This window comes from Mauremys mutica, chromosome 2 (assembly GCF_020497125.1).
Source record: "Mauremys mutica isolate MM-2020 ecotype Southern chromosome 2, ASM2049712v1, whole genome shotgun sequence".
In the NCBI taxonomy this organism is placed as follows: Eukaryota; Metazoa; Chordata; order Testudines; family Geoemydidae; genus Mauremys; species Mauremys mutica.
The window spans coordinates 274,038,280-274,046,821 of record NC_059073.1 but is presented as its reverse complement, the minus strand read 5'-3'; the positions used below and the strand labels follow the sequence as shown (position 1 = coordinate 274,046,821).

At 42.4% G+C, this 8,542-nt stretch overlaps 1 protein-coding gene across 3 annotated transcripts in view; it reads left to right on the top strand.

Moving 5' to 3' along the window:
- The first annotated feature begins 5,436 nt into the window (after positions 1 to 5,436).
- ZMYND11 (zinc finger MYND-type containing 11) overlaps positions 5,437 to 8,542 on the top strand; it is a 153,375-nt gene continuing 150,269 nt past the window's right edge. For 2 of the 3 annotated variants that reach the window (XM_045004381.1, XM_045004382.1), the window contains exon 1: positions 5,437 to 5,635. The gene's annotated coding sequence lies outside the window, so the exon portion shown is untranslated. The remainder of the gene's footprint in view (positions 5,636 to 8,542) is intronic. The other variant, XM_045004383.1, reaches the window with a different exon arrangement.

The following is an 8,542-nucleotide window of genomic DNA, read 5'->3' as shown; positions in this document are numbered from 1 at the left end:
TGGAGCAGATGACTTATGAGGAGAGGCTGAGGGAACTGGGATTGTTTAATCTGTAGAAGAGAAGAATGGGCAGGGATTTGATAGCTGCTTTCAACTATCTGAAAGTGGGTTCCAAAGAGGAACTGGTAGCAGATGACAGAACAAGGATTAATGGTCTCAAGTTGCAGTGGGGGAGGTTTAGGCTGGATATTAGGAAAAACTTTTTCACTAGGAGGGTGGTGAAGCACTGGAATGGGTTACCTAGAGAGGTGGAGGAATCTCCTTCCTTAGAGGGTTTTAAGGTGAGGCTTGACAAAGCCCTGGCTGGGATGATTTAGTTGGGAATTGGTCTTGCTTTGAGCAGAGGGTTGGACTAGATGACCTCCTAGGTCCCTTCCAACCCTGATATTCTATTATTCTATTCTATGATTTTAAAGCCAATTTTATGACACTTTGGAGTCTTACTTGTGATTTGTGAATGCTTAGCATTGGCAATACTGCTCAGGGAAATGACTCAGGCTTCTCCCCATGTGGAACCAGTTTCAATATTAGGACCTTATTTTGTAAATATTGTAATAGTTGTACAAGGTGTTACTTATTTGCTGATGATGGTAGCTGTTTTTAGGAAAATTACATATGCCTTATCATTGGCTCCTGATAGGTTATCAACAGATCCGGTGCTTTAATTGTTTGGCTCAATATATAAAGTTCTGTTTTTCTGTTTGTTTTTATTTAAACTTTAAAGTGTAAATTACTTCATAAAAAGAGATTATAATTTCCTTATCTGAACCCCAGATTGGGCAAGCCTCTGAAACTTAAATTAAATGTACATGCGTGCACACTCCAATAGAGTGTGTGTGTGTGTGTGTAAAGACAGAATTTAGCTTTAAAAAATAGTTCTGTCTCTTAGGCCAGGCTTATACTTGAAAGATTTTCCTGGTATAGCCAGACTGATATACTGTACCAGCAAAACACACCACGTAGGGAAGCAGTTTATATCAGCAAAGCTGCACTTATTCCAGTCCCTCCCGCACAAGGAAAATAAGCTATGCTGGCAAAAGTGCAGTTTTGCCAGTATAACTGTGTCTATCTTAGGGGCTTTTGCTGGCACAGCTATGTCGGTCACAAATCACACCTCACCAATATAACTTATGCTGACAAAAATTTGTAGTTTAGACCTGGCTTTAACTATTTCTACCTTCAATATTTTTTATTTTCTGAAGGGAAATACTTTAGGAAGGGAAGTAAATGTTTCATATTTTCTTTGTATTGTTTAACTGTTACTATATTTTCTTTTCCCTGAACCAAGTAACAAACTGGCTCTTTTTAATATTTGCTTTTCTATTATAATGCAATCTCCTGATTATAGCTATTCAAACACTTGTGACTTCCTAACCTGAGTTACTTTAGTAGCAAAAGTTTGCTTATTTTCTGAACTAGAAAGCAATGTTTGTCTTTTTAGTTTTGCCTTTACAGAGACCTTCCAGTCCAAGAGGAGGAGAAAGGAAACACCCTGAATTTTATGCTGACACACCATGTAACTCTAGCTGCCTATTAATCTCAGCAGCCAATCATATTACTTTGGGGGAAGGGTTCGGACACTCCTAATTGAGCAGTTGCCTTAACAGACAGTTGGCACTGCCTATGAAGGAACAAACTGCCCAGCACTCATGGAAGGTGGGATTTTCTTCCCATTGTCTGCCTAATCTTTTACTGCTTCTCACCATGGAACTTTAAAATTAGTTATTTTAGTGCTGTTCCCTAATTGAAACCTTACCTACCAAAGGGGAAACCTTAAATACAGATATAGAAATAAATGCAGATAAATGACTGTAAGGGTGCCAAGGCTATAACAGGGCCAGCTAACCTGGCTTCAATCTTGCATCTTAATCAATATTAAGAAGTCTTTTTAATCATGTTTAAGCTAAATCAAATGAACTGCTATGACTAAGGGTTTGTCTACATATGGCCATCCAGGAAAATTAATCTGAATTAACTAAAGGTGTGAATTTGAAGTGGATTAGTGAAACCCTATTAAATCCCTGTGTGTACAATATTCAAAATTAAAGTGGCCCTGATTCCATGTAGCTTAAATCACTCTGGAAGTGAATTAAACTAAACTAAATTAAGGCTACTTTACTTCTGAATAGGGGATCACATGGGTTTAATGAAGTTTAACTAATCCACTTCAAATGAACTGAGTTAATTTGGAATAATTTCCCTGGATGTCCCTCTGTAGAGAAGCCCTGAAAAACACACCCTTTTTGTTCATCAAGACCCAGCCTAAGGACTACCTTATGCAAAAGTTTACCTGCTTGAAGCTGGATCCTACAAGGTGCTGATGCTCATGCAAATTGAGGGAGATCAGCATTATGCAAGATTAAGCCCTAAACTGTCCCATTTCTCTGGGGAGGTCTACACTAGGGTTATTTACCTTGAGTTAACTGATTACCTGGTTTGAGTTAGTCAGCAAATGCTTAATCTGTTCTAACTTGTATTTAGCTGAGACATGTTTCCCATACCTAAAGAAGAGCTCTTTTTTAAGTGTGTCTCTCTTACAAACAGAACTTGGTCCAATAAAAGATATTACCTCACCACCTTGTCTCTCTAATACCCTGGGACCAACACGGCTATAACAGCACTGTATAGAAGTTGATGACACATTTTTAGGGAAAGTATGAACAATCCCTGAACATTTCTTCCAGAATACAAATGTTTGTCCTGTATTTAGATCCTGGACGAACAAACATTTAGAGAGTATCCAGATTAGCCTTTACAAATATGTTAACTACCACAAATGATTTGGCAAATCAATAATGCCAAATCAAAATTTCTAATGTGGACAAACCTGAAAGACCCAATCCTGCATGTGAATAAATGTTTGCAAGACTGCGGCCCAAACATTTATGTGATAACGATCACCATAGTTTCTGAGAACCCAAGGGACTAATCATGCTAGGGCTGAGGACAATTGCAGTTTTGCCCTAAGTCATTATGAATCTTTGTACAAGTAAGACCTACTCCTGGGAATAAGGGTTTGTTAGATCATGATGTATATCCTTTTCCCTCTTACTATTTATAGCATAGTTAAAAATGATATGGGGTTGGGGTTTTGTTCTTTTTGCGGATGCAGACTAAGACAGCTGCTACTCTGAAACCTAAGGGAGTTAGGTATCCAAATCCCAATGAAATTGAGTGCCTGTCAGAAAGAATAGGAAGCCCTCAGAGAGGGACTGTAAAATGAGGATTCTTCCAACAGGCTGTGGAAAAAGCTACTAGAGAACCCAACACTCCAAAGATGGCAAATTAGGGCAAGAGGCACGGAAAGCCTGCAGAGGAGGAGCGGTAGCTCATAGAGTAACAAGAGATTGAGAAGATTGATGCTAGCTACTCCAAACATGTTCCCTGAGTTGGAAACCAGCGGAGTGGGTGGGCCTGGGTTCCATAGGCACCAACTCTGTGGGTGCTCTAGGGCTCAAGCACCCAATGAAAAAAATAGGGGTGCTCAGCACCTATGAGCCACAGTCATAGGCAGCGCATGATTCTTGTGTTTGGGGAGGTGGGTGGGAGTGCTGGAAGCTCCTAGAAGTGTGGGGGGTGGGCCACCCATGCCTAGATCATGGCCCACCCCTGTTCAGCCTGCTCCCACTGAGACCCTACCTGTGATTCAACCGGATGCACTGCTTCTGCTCTGCCGCTTCCTCGAAGCCCTGCCACCACACTTCACCTCTTCCTCTGAGGCCCCTGCCCCAAGGCAGCCCCCCACCTGCTCTTCTCTACCTGCTAAGATACCAATGACAGACACATATTCAGTAACTAGAATATGAAAGAAGTGAATAAATATGCTGAAAATAGCCTCTTCCCAAACACATACACATATCTTCAAGAGCACCCACCAGCAAAAGACAAAAGTCAGTGCCTGTACTGGGTTCTCCTATCTACTCCAGCCAAGGACTCCAGAGAAGGAGCTAAACCCAGGAGACCTAAGGCTATCTAGCCCCCACTAGAGTTATGGGACTTCTGACTCTCCATTATCTTGAAGGGGATAGATACTACTAGAACTCAGCTAGATGGCTGGGTTATAACAAGGACCCGATAAACACAAAATTGAGTTTGGTGCTATTAGGGGGATAGGAGTCAGGTTAGTATAGTTCCACATCCTGCTGCCAGAGGTGCTAACCGATGAAGGCCCCATATCACAATGTCTAATTCACTAAAGAACTTTAACTATCTTAAGTTCCTTTAAAAATCCTAGCCCTAGAACAGAAATTATACCCAATTGTTCAATATAAGGTTGCAGTTGGTTTGTAACTTATTGACAGCAAAGCTCCAGTGATGTATGCTTATCAAAACCCATATTTTTATGGTAATATACGGTCATATAATGCATTGCTGTTAATAACTAAAAGTAGTCTGCTATCAACCAAACCCATCAAGTAAACGTAAGTAGATTATCTACTTACATTTTTTCTATTTATATAATTTCTTTTAGATAGTCTAAAATGCTCTCTCACTGCTTAAAAAAATAGAACCAAAGCTGCTTTACTGATGCTTAACAAAAATTTTAAAAGGGCTTAAGGCCCTGATTCAGCAAAGACTTATGTAAGTGCTTAATTTTAAGCACTATCAGTTAGTCCCATTAACTTCAACACAGTTGATTGAGACAATTCACAGCACATAAAATTAAGCACATGTGTAAGTCTTTGTATCAGGCATTAAGGATGTGATTAACTTTATTCATTTGAGTAGTCCTCTGTTATATGAATGGAATAGTCACATGCATAAATGTTTGCAGGATTTAGCGATAATATGCTGTGACAGAATATGATGTTGCACTGCAAAAGGAAATGCTGGTCAAGCCTGTAATTACAATGCTTCTTTCTTTCTTGTTATGTAATTTTTAATGTATATGAAAATTAGAATGTATTTGCCTACACACGCATTAAATATTCTTTTAATATTGTGACATCCCATAAGATGTACTATATTATATCTAAACAAACCACAAAATATCCCTAGATATTATAAAGTACATACAAAATGCACCCAATGATAATATTTATTAAAAAGCTAGATTCTGTAATCACACCATAGCTAGGTGTATGCAGCCAAATTTTCAAGAGTAGCCATGGATTTTGCATGCTTCAGTTTTTGGGTGTCCCAAATCAGTGGTTCCTTCTGAAAATTTTGTCCGGAATTTCTAGATTGTATTTTGACCCTGTGCACACTATCTTGCCTTGGTTAATGTACCTTCCCTCTAACTTCCTGATCCTGCAATAAGCTCACTGCAGGGCCGTGGCCTAACATTGTGATCTAAAAACTAATATATAATTAATAAACAAGAATGTGCTTTAAATTTATTATAATAAATGGAAAAAGAAACAAACAGCAACTCCAGCAGACACCACTAGAGTTCTCCTTCTCCCAAATATCCCTCGCACCATCCTAAACCCTGTTTACCCCAGAAACCTTAACTGTGGACAGACAGAAGAGGAGAGGGAGAGAATATTCAGACACAATAAAACTCTGAGGGGGAAAAAATATGTGGAAGGAGGAGGCAGCAGAGGCCTGGGGAAGCGATTGAAAAGTTTCCCCGGCTTAACTTCTCCCTCCCCTCCCCCCCTTCCAGCAGCAGAAGCAGCAGCAACAGCACAAGGTGAGAGAGACTTTCGAGTCTGGGGAGGAGGGGTTCGTGTGCGGGAGGTGGGGGGGCGGCTTGAATTTACAGCCCTGTGGATGATGTTTCTGTCTCTCTCCCCCTGCCTTTGGGGTGAGGAGACACCGTGTCTCGTGCTGGGTGGATTTTTTTTTTTAAATATGATGGAGGATTATAAACATGGCGCCTTAAAAAAAAAACCCTACAAAATCTGTACAGTGATCCAAGGCGATGGGGGCAGGGAAAGGGCTGCTCTGTAGGGGAGGGGGATCCTGCCGGGGGGGGGGGGTAGCAAATGGGGAGGGGGCAATAATAATAATAAAATGTGGGGAGCTGCGGGGGGAGGGGGACAAGGTAGGATTCTGTTTGTTGTTGGGGTGGGGGGAGGATAATTTCCCAGCCAGCTTGGAAATCGAGCAGGGAAACTGCGAGCGCGGAAGGGGGAGGCGGATATTAACTATTATTTATTCTCGTTTACAAAGCGCCCCCCGCCCATGGGCTTCAGGGCTGCAAAGAGCTGGGATTGCGCGCGCCCCCCCCCCTACTGAAGTTACAATAAATAACCTTGGGGGCGCAACTGGGGGAGGGAAGGAAACGGGGGGGGCACGAGAAATCCTCTCCCGAATCTTCCACGAGGGCCTGCGGGGAAGCCGGGGCCTCGAGTGAGAGGAGAGGCCGAGCGGGGTGTGGCGCAGGCCAGCCACAGCCCCTACCCCCCGCCCCGGCTCACACGCAAGGCGCCTGGTTTGCCCCCGGCCCCGCCTGTGTCCGTCGCTGGGGTGGTGCCTGCTAAGAGACGGGGCTTGGGCCGGATAATGGCAGCTGCTCTGCAGGCTCGTCTCCGAAGGAGCGACACGGGGGGGCGAGGGCTGTATCCCCACCTCCCCCCGAAGGGCAGACGCGGGGGGGGGCAGTACCCCCGCCCACCGAGTTTCCCCCATAAGGCAAACGTGGGGGGGAGGGGGGAAGGTCGCTATTCCCTCTCCCCCTGTAGTGCAGACGCTGGGGGGGGGGGAATATCCCCGCTCCCCCCAGTTCCCTCGTAGGGCAGACCCTGAGGGAGGGGCGGCGATAGTTTAGCTCCCCCCTTCGGGTAGACATGGGCAGGGAAGGTGCATGTTACACCCTCAAACTGTTTCTTAAAGGAGGGACTGGGGTAGGGGTGGGGTTACATCCCCTGCTCCCTCTCCCCAGGCCCCTTGCTCCCCAAGCCCCCTGCTGGCCAGATGCTCATCAGCCCCAGGCAGCTCCTCCCCCGTCTTCACTTTCCTTCCCCACCTGCTGGATGGGTTTCTTCCTCCCACAGGGTCTGCTCTAGCTCTTTTGGGGTAGTAGGGCCTGGGGGAATTGGCTCTGGTTTCCCATATGTGAGGAGAAGCTCACCCAGCTACCCGCAGGCTTGAAGCTTTGTGGGGCTCCCTTCCTCCCTCTTCAGAAATAATTTACTCACTCTCCTCATCTGAGAAGTGTTGCTTGAAACTTGACAGCCCTGGTTCTAGGGAATTTTTTGAAATAATTGTTTAAAAAACATAATTTCCAAATTATCTTCAGCCTCCCACAGCATTGACTTAAGTGGTGACTCTACTTCTGTCTCAAAGATTTGCTAGAGGACTCTCCAGGTTTCCTTCCTTTTTTTTTTAAGTTTAAAGGTGAAAGTGTGCAAGGAGAAGCAAATCTTTATGTAGAGTACGGAAAGCAGAAATATAGTGGGGTATTTCATTACGTTTTCCTGGGTCTCTCTTAGTTTGAGACACAAGTCAGTATGTCGAATAGTGACATTAGGGACTTGGGAAACTTTGTGTGACGTTTCTGAGCTCACAGTTTTTGTCCCTGAAGATCACTCAGAATCTCTCATTAAGTGTGTTTCGTCTTGTTCAAATGCAAAGTAGTGAACAGCACTTAAAAGACACTAGTAGTAAAGAACCAGGCTTGAGAAACCTAGAAACATACTGAAAAATCAAATATTGAATACAGTGCTGGGTATTGTATAATTCAGTGATAGTTTGACATTTTAACAACTCAGACTAGTCTCTTCCTCTCACACTTTACTGATTGTATTACTTGAAAAATATAATAAAATATTTTTTAAAATATCCTACTGGAATGGAGAGGACAAGAGGAAGGTAGAAAATTTCTCCCCACTTTGTGAAGCCTGTTTTTTTTTTTTTAACTTTATGGTGTTCCTTTGTAGGAAATTTCTTGAGGGGAATCTCTTACACAACTAGGGTTGGGGGCCAGAAAAAGCAATTTGTGGTTCAGGTTGCAATCTCTTGAGGTTTTTCTTGTCCCTCATCATTCAGCACAAAGGACCAGATCTCTCTTCACACATTTTAAACACAATTTTGTTATCAGCCATTCTGAGCATGTTACAGAAAGTCTTTAGGGAAGTAAAGCATTTGCTGACTGCTGTTTTATATAAGAAGTGAAAGTATACTCAGAATAATTCCCTGCATGGGTTCACATTTAATCCCAAAATTTCTATAGCTAAATAAATTATTGTTGTTTTGACTAGATTTTTTTGTTAGAGATCTCAATAACACACAGGGCTGTTAATGTTATGAGAGCATTTAATTATTTTGGTCATAAATTTTAATCTATGTTCAGAGTGACTGAACGAGTTATCTGATGGCTGCTTTGTTGATTGTGGTATTTATTGGTGGTCAATCTGTGGACAAAATTCACTGTCAAATATATGTACATCACTTGATAATTAAATTTCATAAAATTTTATAATTGATATTAAGCTATAACTGTTGACACTAGCAGTGAATTTTACCCATGAAATTTCAGATTTGTGAAAAATTACTCCACAGATGTGTGTTTCATTTTTAGAGTTTAAGTTCCTGAACCAGTCTAGATAGATGATTGTTCTTCAGCAAGGATTGTGTTTATATTCACGTATATTGG